This window comes from Canis lupus, chromosome 12 (genome assembly GCF_003254725.2).
Source record: "Canis lupus dingo isolate Sandy chromosome 12, ASM325472v2, whole genome shotgun sequence".
Classification (NCBI taxonomy): Eukaryota; Metazoa; Chordata; class Mammalia; order Carnivora; family Canidae; genus Canis; species Canis lupus.
Genome location: NC_064254.1, coordinates 57,484,095 through 57,509,839, shown reverse-complemented (window position 1 = coordinate 57,509,839; position 25,745 = coordinate 57,484,095). Strand labels below are relative to the sequence as shown.

The 25,745-nt window shown below is 41.6% G+C and overlaps 1 long non-coding RNA gene across 1 annotated transcript; it reads left to right on the top strand.

Moving 5' to 3' along the window:
- Positions 1 to 23,757: 23,757 nt before the first annotated feature.
- LOC125752185 (uncharacterized) lies at positions 23,758 to 24,641 on the top strand. Its single transcript, XR_007401049.1, has 2 exons — positions 23,758 to 23,908; positions 24,272 to 24,641. It is a non-coding gene; the product is annotated as an uncharacterized LOC125752185 (long non-coding RNA).
- Positions 24,642 to 25,745: the final 1,104 nt, after the last annotated feature.

Genomic DNA, 25,745 nt, shown 5'->3' with positions numbered 1-25,745 from the left:
AAAGGTCGGTTTTCAAGCTCTGATCCTGACCACAAGTAATTGCTGCACATGCAGGGAATTGCCTAATTTGGTGGGAGGAAGGGAGGATTTTGAAATCAATAGCTAGGAAGTTCCGAAGGTGTCTCAAAAACAGAATAAGAGTTCCTTTTATTTTCCTAAATATACAACAGTTGGGATGCTTGGCTAGCGAGTATTAGGTGGTTTGTGCTCTCTGTGGTTTTTCTGGGCCACCTGGCTTTCTGAAAAGAAGTCTTCATGTCCTCTATTCTTCAGGAGCCATCCCCCTGGCTGATGCTCACATCTGGCTTCTGCCCCACTGTTCCCCTCACAGGGCTCACCTGTTAACGTTGCACCTGTCAGACTCTGCATCTCTCTGCTGCTTTTGTCCCCGACCTCTCACAGTGTCTGAGCCCCTACTTGGGGTTTCACGATGCGGTGCCCTCCTATTTCCATCCCTCATGGCTCCCCAGGCGCTTTTGCTATTTTCTGATCCACTTCAGATCCCCTAAATGTGGCTGTTCCCCCCAGAGGATCTATACTTGATCCTCTTCCCATCTCTCCACGTGTCCTGCCTCTTCAGTCTTGTCTCCTCTGGCTGGAACAGCATGCGAGGGGGCGGCTCTCTGGCCTGGGTCCCCAGCCTCCCAGAGTCCTGTGGCCATACCCAGTGCCAGCAACCTGCCAGACACTTCATCTAGATAGCCCACCCTGTCCTATTATTGGTATCACAGATCAGTTTCACTTCCTACCCCACACATGAGATGTCCCACTAGTTTATCAACACCACGGCATTTTTATCAGCATTCCTCTCCCTAGCCACCTTCTCTGCACCTGACTCCAATGTTACTGCGAGTGGTACTGCTTAAGCGACTTATGGTACAGAATAAAAAAAAATGCCTCATTCATCTTTGAAAAATATAAGGTAAGCAGACGACAGAGCCAAAAAACACATGGAAGTAGCTGTATAAAACCTGGGGGCTGTCAGCTTGCATCCTCTGATTGGGACAATTAGAGAGGAAATTTTTGCTTTAATTTAGTTTTAGTTTACTATTTTATTTTATTGTGCAAGTATTAGGTCAACCCTAAATTTGGGGGCATGACATCAATCCTTTGTAGTTGCCCCAACGCCAGGGAAGATTTCAGAAGGTATGACCGATATGCAAGATCTCAGGACCTGGGTATTTTAAAGTAGAGTCTGAATTTGAAGACTCCCTCTCCAAATCTTTCCATACATAGCTGGTCCCTCCATTCTTTTTAGTTTTTACATTATTTGCTTTATTTCCAGTGAGCATATATCTCTGGAAAGATGAATACAAAATATTGAGAAGAAGGTAGTGTGGTTGGTTATTGATAGTAGATGACATGGTAAGAACTGCCTATATTTAACCTAGAGTGAGAAGTCTGGGCTACAGCAGGGCCCAGGGTCACTGCCCAGGACCCCAGGAGAGGAGCAGCGCTTCCTGGGGAAAGCAGAGGTTGGCCAGATGCAGCTCTAAGAGAGATCTCTGCTTCGTGTCTTCTGTATACGTCAAGATAGCTCTGGGCATATTTATAAGGAAGGAAGTTTAGGGATACGTGGACATTTAGGTAAATTGCTATGGAAATGCCTTATTTCATTGAAACTAAGAAAAAAGAAATGTTAATTAAACTAACATATCTTATAAATTTTAAGGCCAAATAAATAAATAAATAAATTTTAAGACCTATATAAAGTTGAGAGATATTAAATTGTTTTTCAAAGAAGTCAAGGCTGGGCAGCCCGGGTGGCTCAGTGGTTTGGCGCCGCCTTCAGCCCAGGGTGTGATCCTGGAGACCCAGGATTGAGTCCCATGTTGGGCTCCCTGCGTGGGGCCTGCTTCTCCCTTTGTCTGGGTCTCTGCCTCTCTCTCTCTGTGTGTGTGTGTGTCTCTCATGAATAAATAAATAAAATCTTAAAAAATAAATTAAAAAAAGTCAAAGCTAAGAAAAAAATACAGTGAAAGCATTCCACCATTAAAAAAAAATAATAAAAGCCTATGCTAAAGAGAAACATCTTTTTTAACTCCCTGCCACATCAGGTGGGCAGCTAAGATGAAACAGTACTGTAGAAAATCTATAATTCATGAAAGGTGACATTTTTTGGTTGACACTATGAGTTAATGGAATCCTTCCTTCACCTGTGATTTTTAGGCAGCTTTTCATCTTAAAATGTAAGATAAATTGTTTTTTTTTTTCCCAGCACAAATAAAAGCCTATCCGAATACAACTTTTTTCTTAAGTTTTTGAAGAAATTTAGGTTTCATAAAAATTAAGAGACACGGGAGACCCTTTCAGAAATGCCCTCCATCCCCTACCAGTTAGCAGCATGCTTCTCCCACCAGCTGTGACTCCGTAAGAGCCTGCACTGTCAGTGGCTGCAGCCTAGGAAGGGTGCTCTCTCCGCACCTCCTGACAAACCCCGAGTCACACCATATGGTGATTTCCATGGTTTTGACTGATTTCGAGCCAAGGTGATAGTAATTTCCCAATGGGCCAGGTTAGAGTGAGTACTGCCACAGATCAGGTGAACACAGAAGCAGTGGATGGGCAAAGCCGGCTTCTAAATTAGAAACCGCCAAATACACAAGAGTTTTCAAAGCTGTTTTCCTGACTGATGTGCCTGCACCTGATTTTCATGGCCTTTGATTACAGCAGCTCTCAGAAAATTCCCTCCAAATGCTTCTAATGCTGAGTTGCAAATTCTCTGCTTGGTTCCTCCTGTTGGTGGCCAGAATGGAGAATGAAGGCCAAGGAGGCTCAGACTCCCTTCGGCCAGGCTGCTCTCATGCCCTGTAGAGCCCAGGAATCTGATTTTTGAATCCTTTCTGGGGTAATCCCTGGATCCTTGGAGAGAAAAGTTTGAGGAACTTTCTACCTAGAGAATGGTAAGGAGGTTTGTTACAATTCCTATCTTTTCTCTCATTGCCAGTCTAACATGGAGGATCCTCACTAGATAGTCCCATCTTCCCCTATCAAACCTCATACCTCACAAGGGAGAGAATTGCAGCAAGTAGGGCAATGATTTGCTTTGACAACATCAGAGGAAGTGAAAAAAATAATTCTCTTTTTTTCTCTAAGTGGCACATGTCATGAAACTATAATCTTGTACCTCTTCTTGTTTTGATGCTATAAACCTAAGAGAGATGCTTTTATTAAAAATAAAATTCCTGAATACTTGCTATCAGATTGAGATATTCTGTTTTATGACATTTTGCTGAGCTATGACTTCCAGAGTCGCTTAAGTATATTTTTTTTCCTCCAAATTCTGCTGGGTGAAAAAGAGGATTACAATGCAACATTCAATTCCATTTTTATACAAGTGTCCTTAATGTCCCTGAAAGGTACCATAGCCATATTTATATTTGGGGCTGAAAATATAAATGAAACTGAATTCTTAAGAAGGTGCTTTGATCAAATTTTCATGCTCTAAACTAGTAGTGATAAAGCAATACAGAAATTGCAAGACTGTTTCAACCTTCTCCTGTTTACTAATAAAAGCAGCATTTTTATGCAATCAAGCTTTTGTGTTCTGAGGTGAACATAATATAATGATTGCATTTGCATTTTCAAGTATTGATCATGGTAGCATCTTTTGCAGCACACCTGTGAAATTTATACTTTGGAAAAATTGCTTTGCAACGTGAGGGGACTCCATTCCAGCCTAGTTGTCTGAGGGTGGCCCTATAGAGTAGTGTTTTGAATACAGACAGGCTTTGGGGTCAGATAGAACTGGGATTAAATCCCACCTTTGTCACACCAGCTGTGTGAGCCTGGACACACAAATTAATGTTTCTTTAACATCAGTTTTCCCATCTGTGAAATGGAATTGATAGTAATACCTACTTCTAGGACCGTTTCATGCTTGAATGATGTAATGCATGTAAAGCTCTTAGCACCGAAACACTCATTCAATAATATTGCCATTGGTTTGTGATATCAGTGCTGCTGATGGAATTGTCACACATGACTAGTAAAACCGTTAGACCTGGTTGTCTCTGACTTGTGAACAAAAGGCTATGATGCCTAAACCCATGGAGGGAAATGGTCAATAGTTTGAGAGAGAAGAGATAGCCGGGGCGTATTCTTTGCATATGTAGACTTGGATTTATTTGCTCTGCACCTTCAGAGCAAAGGGTTTTTCTTGTAAAGGAAGGAGGATGGAAGAGACTGTCCCAGGATCTACAAGTGCAAACAAGACTGCCAGTTATAGGGTTTTCAGTCTCAAAGCCCGTCTCAGGGCCCTGCACACTGAGGTCACCAGGGACTTGGGATTTATTTAGACTATACCATCTTTAACAATATATTTTTTAATAGGCAATTTTTTCTATTTTCTTGTTTTCAAAAACTGCCCAAATTGTTATTCCTTCAGCAAACCTGACCTCATTTGGGAGGGCTAGGTTCTCTGGTGATTTTGATCTACATTCTTTTTCCTTAAGCGTGAAAGAAGTCAGTCAAAGAAGTTCTTTATTCCAGGGATCTTGGCAGTGTCATAGACTACTTTGAAAATCTGATGGAGTTTAAGTGCTTTTTCCCCAGAAAAAAATGTAAACATACAACCATAAACACAACTTTTGTGTAATTATGGGATTCCCATGTTCTCCCAAAGCCCACCAATGGGTCTTTGGGTTAAGAGCTTGCCTTTGATATGGTTATTTTCTAACGTCAGGTATCAAGAAAGAAATAGTCCCTACAGTCCATGACTTTGAGTCTGCTTCTGGGAACCACTATAGCCTTCGAAGTAGAGTAGGCACCTTGGTTAGAAGTAGCACATCAGAGCCATGATTTTTGACTCTACGACTGAAACAAGACTGAAAGGGAGACAGATAGAAAGTAATAAACAATTATGTGACTGTTCGGAGCCTGGAAGGGAGTAAGGTGAGCAAGACAAAACAATTGGCCCAAGGACACGGACTAGCAATGAGAAGAGAAATTGTATCTTCTTTAAAGGGTGGATGGTTGATGCTTGAATCCAAGATTGGGTGCAATGTTTGTGTCTCAGTTGAGGAGCTAATTATACTTTAATTAGCAGAAGACTCTGTGAAAGCATTGGTTGTATTGCTATGATATCTTCTTGGATTAATTAATACCACAAGAAAAAAGAATCACAAGAACTTTGTGAGAGATTGAAGTTCTTCATAGAGAATCTTGGGAAACAAGCTCTGAAGGTGATTAGTGGTGTATCTGAGTTTACAGAATGGAAGAGACAAATAAAAACAGCAGAGTGTTTTTCTGTATTCTTTCAAGCGTATTCCAGGAGGAAAGAGAGAAATTCTAATAATTGCTGGGTTGACTTTTTAAGATAGGCCTTCATTTCTTGAGAAAGAAGGGAAATTGTTCAAAGGACAGCTCTGCAAGAAATGCAGAAAATAAATCTGGAGTCTGCTGAGTAAGAGGGATTCCTTTTCCTTGTGAAACTAGAGATATTACCTCCTAATTTATATTTTCAAATTTAAAAATTATTGCCGCTTCTTCCTTGTAAAATATTTCCTAATCATTTTTCTTAGTGTACAGTTTTAAATAGTATCAGGGTTGTGGAGTAGGAATATGTCATCAATGTGAATACATTTTTTTTTCCTGCCTAAAATTGGTCTGAATTTGCCTAAGGGGATGGGCTCATGGGATTTTGCCAGGAGAGGTGAAACTATAGTCTGGGCTATAGTGTCAGGTCCTATGGGTCCTGATGTATACCTTACTGTCTCCCTCACTTAATCAGCCTGAGGGAGGCCTCATATCACCCCCTAAGAGTGTGTGGCCTCAAGAATGGTGTCAGCCACTTACCATTGGGCCCATGAGCCATTTTTTGCAAGACTGAGGTTCTGGTCTTCCTAGTTGACTGGCACCCAAATTTAGACATATGCAGATGTCCCATAAATAGATCTTTGTGGAAGTTGTATACAACCCTAAATCCAAATCCATCTACTTCTCTAAAGTTCTTTTTTTCTAAATTCCACCTATAGCTCTTTCAGAGAGAGAAAAGCAGCCACTTGCAAAGCCCCACTGTTTTTATGACAATACTAAAGCTCACAAAACATTAGCTCATAGAATTTCCACAGCAAACCTCCAGGTAGCACTTTAGAGCACTCTTGGGTTCCATATTTTAATTTTATCACAACAACTTCTTAAAATTTATTTTATTTTTAGACCAAATAGAGATATTCTGTGTTGTTTCTGGCCCATGCTGATGTAGCATTTTTGAAAGCTTGAGAATCCAAATGCTATGGGAGATGTGGGATTCATTTCTCCCCCTTAGGGAAAAGCTTCATCATCGCTTTTGCCCAGGCATTGCATGCCCTAACCCTTTATGACTACCAAAGCTGCATCTCTTCATCATGTGTAGCCTGAAAAGGGGGCAGGAGAAAAGAAGATGGTGAGATCACAATGCTAAGAGAGATAGAATATCTTAGACATGGAAAGATCTATTTTATGTTGTTGTCTCCAGTAGAAAGCCATGTTATCCGTGGGGAGAAAAGAATTATCTAAAAAGAAAAAAAAAAAGCCCACTCTTCCAAGCAAAATGATTGCCCATGTACCACAAAGGATGATTGTGCATAGATTTAAGAAAATTTTTGTTTTTAAGAATTGGTACAAGGTATTAAAGAAATCTAGAGATCAATTAAATTAAATAACAGCCTAGGATAGGAGTTCTGATTATCAAAAGGGACAGACTCTGTGTCTTCTGAATTCTTTTCATTTTACTCTGGCCTGTTGCAGTTAGGCAGTACTCCATATTTCAAAGGGTAGATCACTGTATTAGGCTCCATTATTCACCACTTTTATTCTCTTGGCTTTATCTGTCTCTTAGTCCAGTCACTCCTGCAGTGGCCTCTTGCTTTTCCTAGAGGTTCATACATTAGGTCTATGCCATCAGATCTTGCTTCTTAGGAGGCCCTGGAAGAGCCTCCACAAGAACCTACTTAGCCTTTGTGCATATGCAGCCTGAAAATGCCCTGTGGATGAGCCATTAACTGGGCTGAGGCAAAAATGCTGCCCTTTTTTTCTCTCTGCACAGCTGCTTTTGAGACATAGTGCATCTGGCTACTCAGACTGTACCCAGGATCAAGCAACCAGGCACTCCGAGCAGGAGGCAGCTCCAGAATGCTTGTTCTCTCTCCTTCCCATTTTGTTCTGCAGTCCCTCACTCTTGCTTCTTGGACCATACTCCCTAGAAAATAGGGTGACCCCAAGTCCTGGTTGCTCATAGTAGTGCCTGTTTAGACTGTTGTCGTGATGTAATTATTAATAGAGACTTCTCCAAAGAATGTATATGAAAGGCCAACAGGTACATTAAAGGATGCTGAATATCAATAGTCATTAGGGAAATGCAAATCAAAATCACAATGAGATATCACCTTATGTCTGCTAGAATGGCAGGGTCACATAGCAAGAGGTAGCAAATGCTTGTCTGGATGTGAAGAAAAGGGAACCTTCCTGTGCTGTTGTTGGGATTGTAAATTGGTACAGTCACTAGGAAAAACAATACGGAGAAACCTCAAAAAATTAAAAATAGAACTACCATATGATCTGGCAATTCCACTTCTGGGATTTTATCCAAAAGAAATTAAAACACTAACTCAGAAAGATATCTGTGGCCCCATATTCATAGCAGCATTATTTACAATAGCCATGACTTAGAAACAAGAGTCCATTGATAAATGAATGGATAAAGAAGTTATGATAAATATATATGTAATCTATATGTATATATAAATATATATTAAATATTATATATATAATGAAATACTATTCAGCCATAAAAAAAAACACACACACAACTCCTAGCACTTGTGAAAATCTAGATATACTTTACCATTATGCTAAGTAAAAGACAAATATTCCATGGTCTCACTTACATGTGGACTGAGGGAAAGAAGGAAAGAAACCAATTGAGGCAAAACGTAGGGAGAAGGAAAATCAGGGGAAGGTGGTCAAAAGGTGTGAACTTCCAGGCATGAGGTACATTAACTACTGGGGACAGAGTTGCTGTGTGACATACAGGAAAGTTGTTAGGAAAGTAAATCTTATGAATTCTCACAAAGAAAATCGTTTTTTTTTTCTTTTCTTTTTATTGTATCTATATGAGAAGATGGATGCTAGGTGAACCCACTGTGGTAATCATTTTCACAATTTATATAAATCAACCTGTAAGGTTGTATAATGACAATATAATGTCAATTGTTTCTCAGTATAACTGAAAAAAAATAGCTTCTCTCAAATTGTCCCTATTAGATGATTATGATAATCTGATTAGAATCATGATGATGTCATTATCTGCTCTATATTTGAGCTTCATAAAATTTTTGGCAGATAAGATCTACCCAAGTAAATGGATCCAGATTGTGGTTGATTATAAGAATGCGCAATAAAGAGAATGTATTGAATGCTGACCATGAGCCAGGCAGGCACTGGGGTAAGCACGCATGGTGAAGCAGTGAACAAAACAAGGATCCCCACCATGTGCTTACATTTGAGTGAATGGAAATATGCAATAATAAATGTGACAATTATACAACATAGAATATTTAAAAGATATTGTGGAGGGTGGAAACAGAAAAACAAAGAAATTTGAGGTGTTGAATGAGTGGATTGCAATTTGAAATAAGATGGGGAGAGTAGGTCTCATTGAGGGGGTAACATCTGAGCCAAGTCTTGAAGGAGATGAGGAAGTTAGCTTTAGTGTGTGGGGAGAGTCACTCCAGGTACAGGGAGCAGCTCATAGAAAGACCCTCAGGTATGTTCAAGAAACAAGGAGGTCAGTATGGCTGCACTTGAATGACCAAGGGTGATATAATAGGAGACAGATTCCCAGAGATTTCCTGGAAAAGTCAATTTTGAATAAATCATTTCCTCTTATCACACTAAGACCTTGTGTGGATTGGCCCAAACCTGGATTTTTAAACCAGTTACTGGCAAGAATGATCAGAAGACCACCACAATCCCACCTTTGGCCTATGTGTCTTGGAACCTGCCCTTGGAGCTGAGCTAAGCCCCCAAACCACACTGTGGTTAATCATCTGGGAAAGAATGGATGCTGGAACTCAATCTCAATTTCCTCCACTGTTTAGAGGACAGTTTCTAAAGTTCGAGTCCCATTCTTGGCCAAACAGCTCCTCTGTGTTTTGCTATTATACCATTTGGCGATCATCAAAGATTTTTCAACCACAGAAACTGGAAGAAAAGGAAAAGGGCACAGAAGAGGTATGTGGTTGAGGAGATAAACTGGTAGAGAGCTGTTTCTGGGAAGGTTGTTGCCACCCTTGCCCTGGAAGCCTATAGGGAGCAGCTCTGCCTGCGTGGCTTGGGTGAGACTCTGCAGGGACACCTCCAACCCAGTTCCGCAAGCTCCCCATGTTCTTCTCAGCATTTATCTTCTTGTCACCTGGGACCTGAACATGGTGGTTCAGGGGAATGATAAGCCAGCTTTATTTTTGCTGGCCTTCTATTGCCTTCACATTCACTGGCTTCCTTTAGATCTCAGCCGAAATGAACAAACCCATAAAACATGAGAGTTTAAGAGATGATCTAATGCTAATCCAACACCCTTAGATTTCAGATGGGAAGGGCAGTGACTTGCCCAAATGTACACTCTTAGGGACTCATTTTCCACCCTCTTAATCCAGTATTGTGTCTACTGTAACACTAAACTAGCTGTTATTCCATTTCTTAAAAGTTGCCTATTACTATAGATTTTTCTGAGCCCCAGTTACAAATGTCAAGTATAATGTTAAAGTTATTTGGATGATGACAGATGACTCCTATAAACAGAAGAGATCATCTAAGACTCAAGTCATCCAGGTTGATTAGGTGGTTATTATCTACTTAAAAGTCAGACAGAGGACATGAGAAAGTATGTGCTACACATACCATTGTGAACATCTACCCTCAGGAATGAAAATAAATAAAGGTGAAATTCTACCTTAAGTAACATCGTAATAGCAATGCACACTAGAGTTTGAGATGGAAAGCTTGGGTTTTAGGTGTCATGTCTGCTATTTCTGTATGACTTTGAGCCCCAGGTACTTTATCTCTCTCTGAACTGCAGTGTACTCATCTGTAAATAGGGACAGTGGGAATAAGCTCAGAGTTTTCATGAAAATTAAATAGATATGAAAGCACTTTGTAACCTTGAAAGCTCCTCACAAATGAAAGATACTATTATTTTCAAGTGTAGACTGATAGCTCATCGCTCTGGTGGAGTTAGAAATGTGATATGGCTCTCATTGACTTAGGTTGGAGACAAATAAATTATTGTAAATAGTTTATTATTGCAACCGCTGAGACTGATAACACAATTTACAAAGTAATCCTTGTGATGCAAAGACTTTGGGGTAATAAGCCTGTAGCTCCCTCCCTGAGGGGTATGGGTCCCACCTGTCTAAGTTCAAGAATCATTGGTAAAGCCTAGATTGAGATTCACATCAAGGCTGGGTGGTGAAGAAGGAGCAGGATTTGTGCCCATGAAACAGAAAGTATGCTGGAAGTTGGGAGTTTGGAGGGTAGTCGGGCCAACAGCAAAGGCTCATTGGTTGGGTCAGAGGGACTGCTGTCCCACAATTAAAAGGCTTGGCCACCATTTATTTTAAAGATTTATTTATTTATTTATTTATTTATTTATTTATTTATTTATGAGCGAGAGAGAGACAGAGAACGTACATGGAGGGGCACAGGGAGAGGGAGAAAGAGAAATTCAGGCTCCCTGCTGAGTGCAGAGCCCAACACAAGGCTCAATTCCTAAATCCATGAGATCATGACCTGAGCTGAAACCAAGAATCAGATGCTTAACCAATGGAACCACCCAGGCATCCCTTGGCCACCATTTTTTCAGAAGCCTAAAAGCTGGTGCCTCCGAAAACTATCTTTATTCTTGCAGGTGGTGTGCCCAATGGTTAAGAGTGTAGGCTCTGGAATCAGACTACTTAGATTCTAATCCTGATCCTATTCAGTGTTAGTGGTATAACTTTGTGCCAGCTACTAAATACTTCCAAGGTTTAATTTTCTCATCTGTAAAATGGGGATAATAATAGTCCTAATGTATACCTTTGAGGATTAACTGAAATAATTCCTTCAAATGGAGGAAATAATTCCTTCAAATGATGATTAACTGAAATAATTCCTTCAAATAATTCCTTCAAATGGACATTGACAGTTTACTTGTAACTGTCAATGTCCCTTTCAAACCCTTTCAAGCAGGTGTCTTTCTCTACTAAACAATAGAGATGAGTACCATATATTTTAAAGCTAAAAGCATTATTGCTTTTTGTATTTGAATATTTAATGTTAAAGATTAACCCTAAGACTGAATTCTTAAATCTCTCCTTCAACAGAAAAAGAAAAAATAATAAATAAGAAGACTACTTCTTAGGAAAACAGAAGTTAGCTCAGCCTGGCTTTTCCTAAATCAACACTTGAGTGACAAATGAATACTATCTTTTGCCTCTGTTTTACCTTCTATGAATTTTAGTTGTGAAGGCCCAGTTTGGAGAACACAGACTTTGTTTTCTGAGAATTTTAGCTGGGCCACACCATCTGTCCCACTAAACTTCCTGAGGGCTCCAAAAGGCTGATGATCAGAGAGGAATCCAGAGTAAGAGCTTTTCCAGGAGAAGGACACTGTGTGTCATTTAAGAAAACCAACAGCATCAATTAGGTTTATAATAAGGGCCAAACCCAGGGCTGGGGTGCTGTGTCCTGGGATTTCAGTCCCTCCATCTATCCAGGGCTAGGATGTCTGGAGATGAAGAAGCAAAATCTCTCTGTTTCACCCTAGCGGAGCTTTTAACCCATGAACCACTTCTGTATGTAATCTGCATACCTTCCTCCCATACCATGGGATGCTCCTTCTGTGCCAGGACTTTCTATGTGAAGATAACCAGCCAAAGATGCCCGGTGGCTGGGACGCCTGGGTGGCTCAGTGGTTGAGTGTCTGCCTTTGGCTCGGGGCCTGATCCAGGGATCCTGGATTGTGTCCCACATCGGGCTCCCTGCATGGAGCCTGCTTCTCCCTCTGCCAGTGTCTCTGTCTCTCTCTCAGTGTGTCTCTCATGAATAAATAAATAAAATCTTAAAAAAAAAATATCTGGTGGATCTTCATCCCCATCGGCATCTTGGTGACTAGAACACTGAATTCAGGATTACACTAGATAGCTAAATATTATCTTCAGAGCCCCATTTTTAAGAGTAGGAGAATCTTATCTACGTCCTCCAGTCAACTAATGTGAGTAGAAGGGGCAATAAAAGATAGCTGCTGTCTCTAAGTTGACTAAGTTTTTTTTTTTTTTAACTTTACAGAAGAAGACAGAATAGGAAAATGAAAATATGTTGAAGTTTCCATGGAAAGAAAGAAAGAAGCAGTGGACCTTCAGGAATCATGGGTGATATGGGTACAAGGGAAAGCATTTGTACCCTGCAAGGAAACCCCCAAGAGAATCAAGGGAGGGCGTATTAGCCCAGCACATTCCCTGGGGGCCACCCTGTCACCTTCTCCTGAACCATAATAAGCTCTGCTCTGGGGAGTACTTCACATCATTGCCCTCCCTTATGGAGCTAGTGACTCGGAGACGCTACATGCCGTCAAGAATTACAAGACATGACACTGCTCAAATTCTGGGTGAGCAGAAGCAGAGTGGGACTTCAATGACACCAGCAACCTTTCCCAGGGAGGAACCCTGACCACGGCAATTTTCGCTGCCTCACCTGGGAGCCCAGATGGGAAAGTATAGGAAGTCACCCTGCATACCTTCTAAGGCACCACTTTGCCTTAGAAGTATCACTCCTCTGTGATACGTCATGCTCTTATGTGCGTACGGTTTCCGATATGAGGCCAAAACAATCATCCTCTCTTTGGTTTTGTATCTTCTTAAACTAACATCACAGGGAAGGTTCTAATGAATTCATGATTAAGGTCTCTTTTCCTTGGAGGGCCAAGTCGGTTTAATCCGGTGTTGCAATCTATGGTCAAACACCACTGGTCTCCCAACTTCTGTGTTTCTTTGGAATATTTATCACCCAGTCCACAGAAAACCAGAGATGGAAAGAAATCACCACAGTTTCCAGGAGAACAGAGCAAGGTTTGGAGGAATGAAGTCTCATTCTACTCCCAATTTCTACTCTAATCGACAGCCTCCAGGCCGTCGCTCAAGATTTTTGTTGCAACAGATAGAGCTGTAATCGGTTCTAGCTTTAGTCATGCCATGGATCTCTGGCCTTGTCCAGAGTTTTTCTTTTCTTGGGGGGTATAGCTCAGTGGTAGAGCATTTGACTGCAGAGTTTTTCTTTTTTCTTTTCCTTTGCTTTCTTTTTTCTTTTCTTTTCTTTCTCTCTTTTCTTTTCTTTCCTTTTCTTTTTTCAAGATTTTATTTATTTATTAGAGAGGCAGAGCGCCCATGTGCTCCTTACGAGCAGGAGGAGGGAGGGGCAGAGGGGCAGAGGGGAAGGGAGAGAGAATCTGGAGCCACTGTGCACTGAATGGGAATCCTCATCCCGGGGCTTCATCCCAGAACCAGGAGATCATGACCTGAGCTGAAACCTAGAGTCAGACGCTTAACCGACTGAGCCACCCAGGGTGCCCCTTATCCACAGTTTTTGTCATTCTCTTGAAGTTAGAATTGCAGAAATCATACCTTTATTACCCCTGCCCAGGGGTGTGTTCTGAGTTGCAGCTTCTCCCCTGCCCTGCCCTTTTTTTTTTTTTTTTTTTTTTTTAAGATTTTATTTATCCATTCATGAAAAACACAAAGAAAGAGGCAGAGGGAGAAGCAAGCTCCATGCAAAGAGCCCGACACGGGACTCAATCTTGGGACACCAGGATCAGGATCATGCCCCAGGTTGAAGGCAGACGCCCAACTGCTGAGCCACTCAGGCGTCCCACCCCTTCCCTGTTCTGAGGCAAGCATGCACTAGCCACAAGGATGCAGGAGAAACAGCTATTGGTTGAGTACATTATTGCTAGTATTGTTATACATAAAATGGATGGCTAACATTGTTTTTGAAGCTCATTTGCTCTAAGGCACTGTGTTAAGTGCTTTTATTACATGCTTGAACTCATTTAATCCTTGATGAGGGTTTTGATGAAACTGTCTGAGAAGGGCAGAACTAATTTTATTATTCCTACTTTTATAAACAAGGAAAATTATTTTTCAAGTATTTAAGAAACTTGTACAAGGTCCCTCAGGTAGTATGTGGTGGCTCTGACGTAACCCGCACTTTCTGGAGCCAAGCTTATCATCACTATCCATCAGTGAAGCAGAAGCCACTCTAGGTCATCTGAGCAGGAAGAGATTTATCACAGGGAATTAGAGGCTTATACAATTATGGGGAAGACGTGGAAAGCAAAGGTCAAGGAGGCTACTCCTGAGTTTCAGAAAGTCTACAATGGGCCAGAATTACAGGAAAGTCACTGCTTGTGATTTCAGCTTCCTGCAGCACAAAGTAGTTGATTCCTGACGCTGCCAGACAGACTCCATGTGTCCTGCCTGCTAATGCCAGGGCACTAGCCATTGCCAGAGGATGTTTTCTTCTTCTCTTTCACTCTCTAAATCTCATGGGAGTGACTTTCACCCACAGAATCTAATCTGGGACCCTGCAAAACAAAGAATTCTGGAAAAGTATAGTTCCCAGCTGTCTCCCCTGGGATGGTGGGAAGAGTGTAGAAGGAACTGGGGATGGTGCTGGGTTGACCATAATCTGTTCTGGTCACTGCTTTTTACTGCTTCCCACTAAAACACACTTTTCCATAGTAGTAAATAGTACCCATTCCTGTACCCATTCCTCTGACATAGTCTTTGACCATCTGCAGGTGACAGACACGGGGATTTGAGGGTTTCAAGAGCTGCTATTCCTGGCCTCATGTGCTCATCACACCACCCACTTATCTATTTAGATGACCAAAAGCTTTTTTTTTTTTTTCTGTATCATCTTTTACCATAGAACTCACTTTGTTTAGCAAAAAGAAAGCAATCTGCCTCCGATGGTAAGTATTGCAATTACTGCCATCACTGTTTACTCACCTTCCCCCTCAGTTTTATCTACTACTTGTTTATCTTGAATGATTTTCTCCAATAGCAGAGGAGTAAATAGGGGTCTCTCCTGTTAGGGTTTCTGATGTTAGTGCCTGAAATTATTTAGTGGTTTACTATTTACAATTAAATCAGTGGTTGTGACATCTCCATTAGAACCCTTGTCTGTCACATGCATTACGTCCACAGGATCTTCGGGATCCTAGATTCTCGAAGAAGACCAGCCAAGTCATAGACTTGACTGGTAGAGCTAGGATATGAGTAACAGAAGAAGGAACATTGGGGAAAAACAGGGAATCGAGTAAGTGAGATGTAGAAAAAAACGGAGAAGGGAGAAAGAGAAAAGAACCGTAGGTCATAAGAAATGGGTGTAGCCATGCCACCAACTAGCTTTAAGTGGACCAGAAAATGGAAGCGATATTTTCTATTCTAATATATCTCCACTCCATCCCTTTCTCATCCCCCAATGCCAACATTCATTGTCTCTTTCTTAGATTATTGCAACAATGTCCTTATTTGTTTCTGTGTTTCCAGCCCCACTTCCAGCTCAGTCTCCTTAGGACAACCTTACAAAAAAAGAAAATATAGTTATTTTGCCCACCCTCCCTTTCCAAGCCTATTCATAATCTGTTTAAGTTTGCAAATAGTTTTAATGAGGAAAAGCTGATAAATTTAATATTTAAAAGGCATATATAAAATTGCTTTTAAATGGAGAAAATGGGGCAGTCCTAGTGGCTCAGCAGTTTAGGGCCGCCTTCAGCCCAGGGCCTGATCCTGGAGACCAGGGATCGAGTCCCATGTCGGGCTCCCTGCGTGGAGCCTGCTTCTCCCTCTGCCTGTATCTCTGCCTCTCTCTCTGTGTCTCTCATGAATAAATAAATAAAATATTTTTTAAATAAATATATAAATGGAGAAAATGGAGGCCTAGAGAAGTTTTGTAATCTTTGTGAAGTTTCCCAGTAGATACTACCTCATGGACATTATTCAGCATGCTGACAGCAGTCCTCTGTTAATTCACTGATCCTTGCTACCTGTCAGGTGAAAGAACGGCGGAGTTCTCTAATCTTTGCATCATATTGATTGGGTTAAAATTTATTGAATGTACTTATTGTCTTGGTCCGTCTCTAAAATCCAGAAGATAAAAAGTAATCTGATCCAATTAATAGAATGTTTCCCCCTCTACTGTGAGAAATTAGCATCTTTTCTTTGTTCCAATTTTCCAGGAAGTTTTACAATAGATTCCAGCCCTGGGCCAGTTTATGGCTCTCTTGGTACTTAATTGATTTTAAGTGGCAAATAGTTCATGCTCAGAAATTCTTCCTCTCTAGGCAAAGAGTTAATAAGGATCCATCTTTTCTGTCTCAATTCTGATACAATTCATTCTATATGTAGTAAAAATGAAAAGATACAGAAAATAACACAATGCTATTTCTTACCAAATTCACAGCACTAGATAGATGATCGATCGATTGATAGATAAATATCTTAATCCCCAAAGATCCGTAAATCTTTCCCACTTTAATCTATTTTTATGTAGACTTGCTACCTAATTGGTATTTCCAGTCTAATTCTTTCCAATCTGTATTCAATGACATCTTTTTCTCCCCAGTAGAAGTGACCAATATGGGGAATAGTTTTTAAGGTGAATTTTTAAGGTGAGCTTTTACTTACCTTATTTTCCATTGAATGTGAATGGATTATTTTAAATAAGTTCCAAACTATTTCAAGGGATATTACTGTCAAATGACTTGTTTTAACACAGCAATAATAAGTTAGTGCCTCAACAATGAGCACTGTTGGGTACATCTTTGTCTTTTTAGAAGTGATTGTTAATATACAATAACAGCCCTATCTACTATTCTAATGAAGTTACCAGCCCCTTCATCAGATGCTGCGAGAGAAAGAAAAAATTCAAGTTGAATTTGTCTGCCCAGCGGTAGAATGGGTTCCAGAAATAAATTGGACTGTAATTCTTCATAGAATCATTGCATCAGAAGGACCCTAGGAGTAAGAGATTTTTGCCAAATTAGTCTATACCACCAAAACAATTTGTATTTGAGCCCTGCCAGTTTGTATTGCTATGCAAAGGACTCCTACGTGATCTCCTTGATATGAGGAGTAATGCAAGAGCAGCTCTGGAACTCTGACTACGTATAGTCCAGAAGGTTGGTTTCCTGCTCCAACAGTAGGAGTAAAATAAATCCTCCAATTCTGAGGAAATGTTTTGGATTCTTCAATGTGCATGTTAGGATTATTATTTGGGATGTAAAAATAGATTCCCTCTCATTTCTGAATTTTTCTTCTACAGTTTTTCCTTTCACATTTCCATTATATATGGAAATGCTGAAGGATTAGGAAAGAAACCAGGGGAAAGTGGACAGAGAAAGTGTGGTAGAGTCAATGAATGGAAGCCCCACTTGAGATATTATTGAAATCAGGGTACTAGAAGGAATAAGCAGGAAATAGAGGAATAGAAGGCTTGAAATTGAGATTATGGAGAAGTTGCAGATGCTGATGATGACAAAGTCTAGACTGTGACCATGGGTGTGAGTGACTGAGATAGGATAGAGGTCAAGGTCATTGGAGAGAGAATCCCAGAATATTGTAAGTATTGTCCCCTTGAATATAAAAATCCCCAAGCATTAAGACTGAGGCAGTGTGAGAGGTGACAACCAGGCTGGCACTACCATCTCTGATGACTAGGGGTTGGCAAGTAAATGTAACAAGCAAGGATTCTGGTTGGTGTATCTGATGGCAAGAGCCTCAAAGGTACTGAGGGCTTAGAGGCAGGTAGAAGGTCAGGCATATTGTAGGGAAATGAGGAGTAAGGGGGCTACCTATGACAGCTATGGGCCCAGTTGGAGGCAGAATGTAAGAAAAATGCCTGCCACTTGTTACAGCTGCAGAGGAGGCAGTGCCTTCCAGGTATGGCAAGCTTTCAGTTGAAAGAAGAAAGCAAAAGGACCAGTAGGAGGAGAAATTAAGGATAAAGGCAATTTGGGTGTGTTCCAGAAAATGCAGTGGGAGGGTTTAGGAAGAGATGAGGGAGGCAGCCCAATTCGGGGATATATAGAGGTAGAGAGGATGAGGAGGGTGTGCCCCCCTGTAGAGTGCCTGGTGACAGACTCATCCAGAGTCTATCCAGAATAGAGGTGCTGGGCCAATCGCTCAGAGCTGAGGGCCCATGGAGTTGATGTCTCACCTCTGTGTGCTCAGAAATCTTCATGTAGTTGTGCCTGTTGCCCTGACACAGGATCTTTGGATCAGTCTGGAATTGAGGGAGCAGAAGGGAGCCAAATTGCAGGAGGGGGCTAGCCCAGTGCACCCCTGTCCCAACAGTTTCACTACTGCTCCCTCACTGGTTTATTCACTCAGTAGACCTTCTTGCTCCTGCATTGTCTTCCCGTGTGACAGAGATCCAGTTCCCTGCCTCAGCTCTCAGGCTGAGACCTGCAAATGCATGATTGCAATCTAACGTGCTAAGGGAGAGATAGAGTTTTTTTAATTTAATAATTCAATTCAGGGTTTTTTTGTGTGCATGCATGCTTCATGTACTAGCTGAACATACAGAAAGAATTCTTTAAAAGGCAATTGGGGGATCCCTGGGTGGCGCAGCGGTTTGGTGCCTGCCTTTGGCCCAGGGGGCGATCCTGGAGACCGGGATCGAATCCCACATCGGGCTCCCGGTGCATGGAGCCTGCTTCTCCCTCTGCCTATGTCTCTGCCTCTCTCTCTCTCTCTCTCTCTCTGTGACTATCATAAAAAAAAAAAAAAGGCAATTGGTATATGGATCTGGAGCTCAGAGGCAGGGGCACAGGATAGAAATGTAGGTTTGTAAGTTTGGAGGGCTTATGGGGGTGTCCAACAAATGATAAAGAGCACCCCTCTTCTTCACTTGAGTTCTGAATAAAAAAAAAATAGAAGGGGAGAAAGATAAAACTCAGAGTGGAGAATATGGCTCACATCTACAAGGAAGAAGACTTCGAAATGCTGAACGCGAGAATTAGATGGAATTACCCATTTGGTGACAGGTAAGCTCTCAGGGATGACCCCTGCTGGGTCAGGGCCTTGGCCATGAAGCCTACGTGCTTGGAAGCAGTGATGGCACACAGTGCTGAGCCAGCAAGGGATGTATCGAGCTAAGCATACTCAGTTCATTCTTCCCCAATTTATCGATTTAATACCTCACTTGACCTACCAAAGGGTCAAGGAAGTGAGATGAGGAAAAGGGATCAGGAGGGTTTCACTTGTGAGGGACATTGCCATAGAGAAGGAATCATCAGGAATGGGAAGAAGCATTTCCCTGCCTGTCACCCCTTAATGAGATCAGACAAATTGAGGGCAGAAGCAGTGAGGAGAAGATGCTGGAGCAGGAACTCTCGGGGCACTAGAAATCAGGAAAGGGTGAGTTGTGATCGCAAGAGAAAGAAGACTCTCATTTAAGCGACTAAACCTTGACTGTGCCTGTCACTCCAAGAGCTCCTTTAATGAGATGATTTTATGTTAATAAAATTTTGCCTGCATGGCTCTCAGTGTTTTCAAAGTGTTTTCTATATGTTATTATTATTATTTTTTAATGAATACTCACCACTAAGAAAATCATAAGTAGTATCTCCCTGCTATCTTGTAGAGGAGGCCACTGGAATCCAGAGAAATTGAATAACTTCATCGAAATCACTCAACTCATCAGAAGAAAGCTCAGGCCCGAATCCCGCATTCTGACAACAGGCCCCAGACAGCCCCCTCTCTGGGTGCATCGCTGGAAAAAAATACGTGCAGGATGATCTCCTTTGAGTCTGTGATTGTTTAAAAGGAGGATGACTGCAACGATCATCTGTTATTAGTTAGGGCACCTCGAATACTAATAGGACAATTAGAAAGAAAACACAAGAGCTTCTACTCTTCCTCCTAAGAGCGAAATAATTGTAGTAAGTTATCTGTATGTTGGACATTGGGTAAGTATTCCCCTAACGGTGACATCATTGGGTTCTTTCGGGCTCTTCAGTACAGGGGCAAATTCAAAGCTGAGGCAGGTTATACAATATCTGAGAAAACATGTACTTAGCATCAATGCTAAGTTGTGACTTGTATGGCGATTTCACCTAATAATTTAAAAATAGCATTTAACATAAAGAAGCTGAACCTCAAGGTTTCCCTCCCGCCCCCAAAAGTATACTTGTCCTCCATCTGTAGCAGGACTCCCTGCAACATTCCCTAGGCCTTAATTAAATAAGAGCAGGAGAGAGCACTGGGCTTGGGTTCAGGATAAATATCCCCGGCTTGAACACGAGATGTTGCTTTAATGACTTGGACCACGTCCAGAAGGCTCAGACTGGCTAGCAGGCAAAGCTGACAGCTACTGGATCTCGCAGCAATAACATTCTAACCAATTAAAAGCTGAGCTAGAAATAATGGTTTGTCACTGAGTGGTGTTTCAGAAACCAATTGGTCCAGATTAACCAGAGGATTAACTTTTCTAACTGAATTTAAAGGTCACGGGAAGCTGACTTTAATGAAAGAGAGAGAAAAAAAGCATTCAATTAGAAGGGGGAAACCTACATATAGAAATTAGGTAAATAGATCTTGCTGTATTATTTATAGACAACTAACCAAACGGCTGTCCTCTTTTATGGCAGGAGTTCATAGTCAAGGATAAATATGGTCATTACAAAAAAGAAAGTTAAGTGAGAAATCAGGTGTTTCTAAGGGTTTCCTCTGTTGGAAAAGGCATGGATGGGCTTCTAACTTCCACAAATGTATTCATTTTTCAAAAGGATTCTTGGTAGGTAACCCCAAACTACTTTTGACTGATACCTAACTCTGATGGGATCAAAGTCCAGTTAATGATTTGACTGTCTGCCTTGTGGGCGCCCAACTCATCAGATGGCACTTGCATGGGTGAGGCCACGCTAAGTGGCCCATTTTTATCAGAGCAAGTGAGACGTGTGCAAAGGGAAAGCTCCAGTGCCACCTGCAAAGCTTTTCACCCACCGTGTGACGAATGACTCTTCTTATTCCTCCGAGATGCAGCTCTTCCTACAGCAACCTGCTCTAATGGCATCCATCCCCCATTGGGCCTGTCAACCCGCTACATGCAAGGTGGAAGTAGTTTGCTGTGGGTGAAAGAATCTTGGCGTAGACCAGCCATGAGTTCCTGTGTGCACTTCAGTGTTACCATGATCTCCGGTTTAAAGCTATCCCCTGCCCCCAGGACACAGAAGGCTTAATAATCACTTATGGAGAGAAGGCTGGGTGAGGGGAAGTTGAAGGGAAAGCAAGAGGGAGGAAAGCCGATCTGAGGGAAGCCAGATGTTGCTGCTGAATGGAAGGGATTAGAATGGCCAAACAGCCCGATCCGTTTGGTTCTGTCATGTGTGTAGAAGTTAAGTGAACTGGATTTTGATGCGAAGAGTAACACTGTATCAGAGTGCGTGAAGGACCTTATAGAAGTATGACACCGCGACTGGTTCAAGGGGGCCTTTTGCTCTCTCTCTGTGATATGTTCCAACCACCCTTAAAAGGCACCCATCCTAGCCAAGCCAGGCGGGGACTAGCATTTTAGCCAGGATCTGAGTTCTTGCAATGCATCTATTAACAGACAGACAAGACCCAGCCAATTTTCTGGACACTCTCCTCTGGTCAGTTGGTCTAATGTTCAGTCCAGCTGGAATATTCTTCCGAATAGACTTGAGCACTCATTAAAAGTTCCTTGTGGATAGAACCCAGATTTTATGCTATATTCACAGATAATTTTCAATTGGTTGCTCTGGTTTGGCTCTATGGACTATTAAGAGATTAAAATATTTCTGTACCTGTGGAAAATGGCTGCTGCCATGAGCACCCCCCACCCCGTAATGCTCCCCACCTTTGCCGCCCACACCTCCCCTTCACCATCCAGGCCTGGCCCAGAAGGGGGCCCCCAGGAATCTGCACCCAGGGCCCACTCTTAAGGGTAGATGTACAATAGATGACATATTGCTCCTGCCTATATCTGTGCTCTGCCCTTAACAGATACTAATGTTTCTTAGGTGGGACCCCCATTGTTTCAGGTTAGAGAGGTTACCACATGGACTCCTCTGGACTCAGAAGCACCTGTAAATTATCTGCAGCTGAATCAGTGAAGCAGTTGATCAACATCCTCCCCCTGTCAATACCAAGATGGGCCCTGTTACCGTCAGCCTGGTTTATTTTCATGTGAAGAAAGTCAAACTAGTTTTCTTCATACAAAATACACTTTGCTCACTGAATTAAAATGGACCAGAGGGGGACTGAATTAACCAAATAGTTGACCATCTCACCTCATTCCGGGTATGACCTTCTTGATTGAGTTTGATAGCAAGAAACTTAGCATTTTCGATCATTCTTGGCTTTAGCAAAAGTCCTTTGTCCTAGTTCATTTTTCTAAGCTATTGGTTTAAGTTTTCTTTCCTTTTAAATCTGTTTTGCTCAAGTCATAAGAAAGAACTTTGGCCAAATCGGCAAATGTCCATATTTTACACCTAGGAAAAAGTTCTTGTCTTCCTCATAGCATTTCGCCTCCAACTAAAGCTAGCGCTCCTGTGTAGGGGGAGCATGCGGCTGAGCAGAGCAGTGTTTGTTCTACTTTTGAGACCTGGCTGAGCTACAACTGATAGGTTTTGTGAAAAGGGCCATCAACAGATGTTGCTGGAATTCCCTATCACGAGCCATGTACTCTTCTGAGTTGGAGGGATTCGGCAATGAGCAAAAGCAAGTCCCTTCTCTGCATGGCCTTAAAATAATCCTGACCGTCCGTGCTGTTTGCTGGAAAAGAATCAGAAATTCCCTAAATGTTTTGATGCTCTTAAAAAAGATTCTGCTAAATTATTTTTTACCTTCTTTTCCATTCATTCGAGTGACCATATTTTTCCCTATTATATCCTGGCTGGAGATGAGCAAACCTAAATCTGAAAAAAATCTCAGATACTTCTGGTTATATTTATTTATGCTACACTTATTTATGCTACAAGTCATGAGATGTAATCCTAAGCAACTACTTCTTCATACATTTTTCACAAAGGGAGCACCTGCTAGTAAAAGGCTAGGAGGATGTCTCTGTCCCGGAGTCCTCCCTGCACCACACTAGGGCAGGCCTCATGCTGGAAAGTTCTTCCCCGCACATCTCCACCTGTGCAAGGTTAGTCTTCCTTGTCATTTGCAGACTCACTGCTTTGGTGTATACTTTTCCCTCCATATGTGGCATAGCCTTTAAACATGAGGACGTTACAGCCATGTGAAGACTGGTCCCTTCTTTCAAATCTTTGCTTGCACACTGCCCACTCCAGGAATCCCTCCCGGAGAGAGCTCATCTCTCTTTCCTCTCTTCTCCAGCCCATTCTTCAGTAAACTCCTGCAGTCTATCTTGAATTAGGGCTCTTCGTGTGTGCAGCTGCCTCTTCTTCTAAAGCATGAGCTTCCAGAGGACTCAAGCTGTATTTTAATCATTTTTGTATTTCCCAGAGTACCTAGCACAGTGAGTTACACAGAGTAGTCACTTAATAAATGCTTATTGAATTGAAAAGAATAAAATAATTTACTGTCAGTGGGATCCTTTATCACTGACTCGAAAAGATGGAGAGAGAAAAAATTGGGTTAAGCTGAACCATACTCATTTTTGCAATATACTACACCAGACATAAAGATTGTTCAATATATTTGTTTCAACTTTCTTATAGAATATTCCTTCAATTCACAGATATACTGTATATTGGAATGCTGAAGTGAATTACACATGAGGCACCCTGTCTAAAGTATATGGAGTTTATGGAATTGCCTAGGCTTTCTGGGACCACCAAAATGAGGGAAATAAAGCCCATCAAACTTTTTTTGAAAGCCACTGGAGAGGAATAACATACAAAAAGGTAATCATGCAGTAGCAGCAGCAACCAGGCTCCCTAAGTTGTGTCAAACTGCCTGACTAGTTAGAGCCATGTTCAGGGCGTCTCCCGCCTTTTGCTCGAACTCTCCATTCCTCTGCTGCCTTGGGAAACATGCTCTCATTAAAAGGGATGGGAAACTAGCCACATCATTACATTCACTTAAGGCAGAGTTTAGCTGGTCAGTTCTCACCACTGTAGCAAGAGCTGCCACTTTGGGATTTTGAGCCCTTATTGGCCTCATGGTTTGGGTTGGGATTTTTATTTGTCTTACTTTGAAATTTACATGTCTTTAGAACAACTAAAATTCACAAGAACAAACTAATTAATGGATTCCATTTTTGACAGCTACAAGAAGACGGATGAGAAAGTAACATGCTTCTGGCAGCGTGTTATCAATTGGGAGGCAACAGTGCATTCCCTCTATGTGGAACAGTGAGCTGGAACCGACACTGACAGATGACACGGCTCCTTGACAGTGATGCCTGTACGAACTGACAGCTCCACTTGCAGTCATTCAAGTCCACACTTTGCAGTGGAATTTTAACGGGCTTGATTTGCAGAATATGCTTTGCCTACTTCTCAGCTTGGAGTAGAAGTGAATAAAAATTTCAAAGCGTTCACATTAGATAGTGGATTCTGGGATCTCTTTCCCAACTTTCCTTTCCCATCACAACTAAGAGTAACAACAGTAAATAAAGCATCATCTTGAAGAAAACCTGCAGGATATCTAGGCAAGGAACAATCCTGCCCTTAAAATTAGGTTTCCTATAAATCAAAGTAGTTCACGTATTAGCCAAAATCTCCTAGGAAGGACAAGCTGCCAAATTTCCCAGGGTAATTAGGATTTAATCATAAAAATAAATGTGTGAGTGTGTGTCTATGTTCATGTGTATGTATGTGTAAATATATTCAAATCACAGTAAAGGGACTAGCTGATTTCATTATGGTTTTTTTTTTTCATTATGTTTTTAAGACTTACCGAATATACTGAAAAACCACCTCCAAATATTAGAATATTTTCCTTTAAAGGAATTAGGTTTACTCATTCACTCCCAGGTCTTAGATCATACTTTTTTATTTCACCTTTTTTGCAATCTATTCTCTTTGAACAAGACATCTGCATGAAGCTGATTTTCCTGTGTGGCTTCTATAAAGTTACTACTCTGTGTCTCAATTCATTCACCAATAAAATGTAGCTAATCTCCCTGTCACCGCCAACATACCTCACAGGCTCAGAGCAAGAAATAAGGGCATCAGGGGTTGCAAACTAGTGACTGGAAGGCCAAATTGGACTGGCAGGGGTGCTGTGAATTTTTGCATTTGAATGCCTCTAGGCTGGGCAGGTACCCTCTAGCTTACATAGCCTCTGCTCCCTGTCTAATACTGTGTCTCTTTGCACATTTATGTAACTTGCCTGGGCTGTGAAGACAATTGAGTTTGTGACCTTGGCATCATCAACCAATGAATCCTCACTCCTCCTCTGAGAAACACATGGTAATTCTATCACTGTTGGTTTCAAAAGATTCATCATAAATGGAAGAAGTAAATAGAATTTAATGGTGGAGACAGGCAAATGCAAATGCGAGAAGCACACAATTACAAGGACCCACTACAGTGAAGGGTAATATTGGGATATACTGCAAACTCTGTCCCAAGGATGTTAACTAACACTGAGCCACACACACTGCTAACTAGTAGTCCCCTTCCATCCCTAAAACCCTCACCCAAAAGACAAACACGTAGAGAGCCGGAACCAGGAATCTTTTCTCAGGCCAAAATAAGGGACTTCTTTGTTACTTGGGTTATCTAGCGAAAAAGG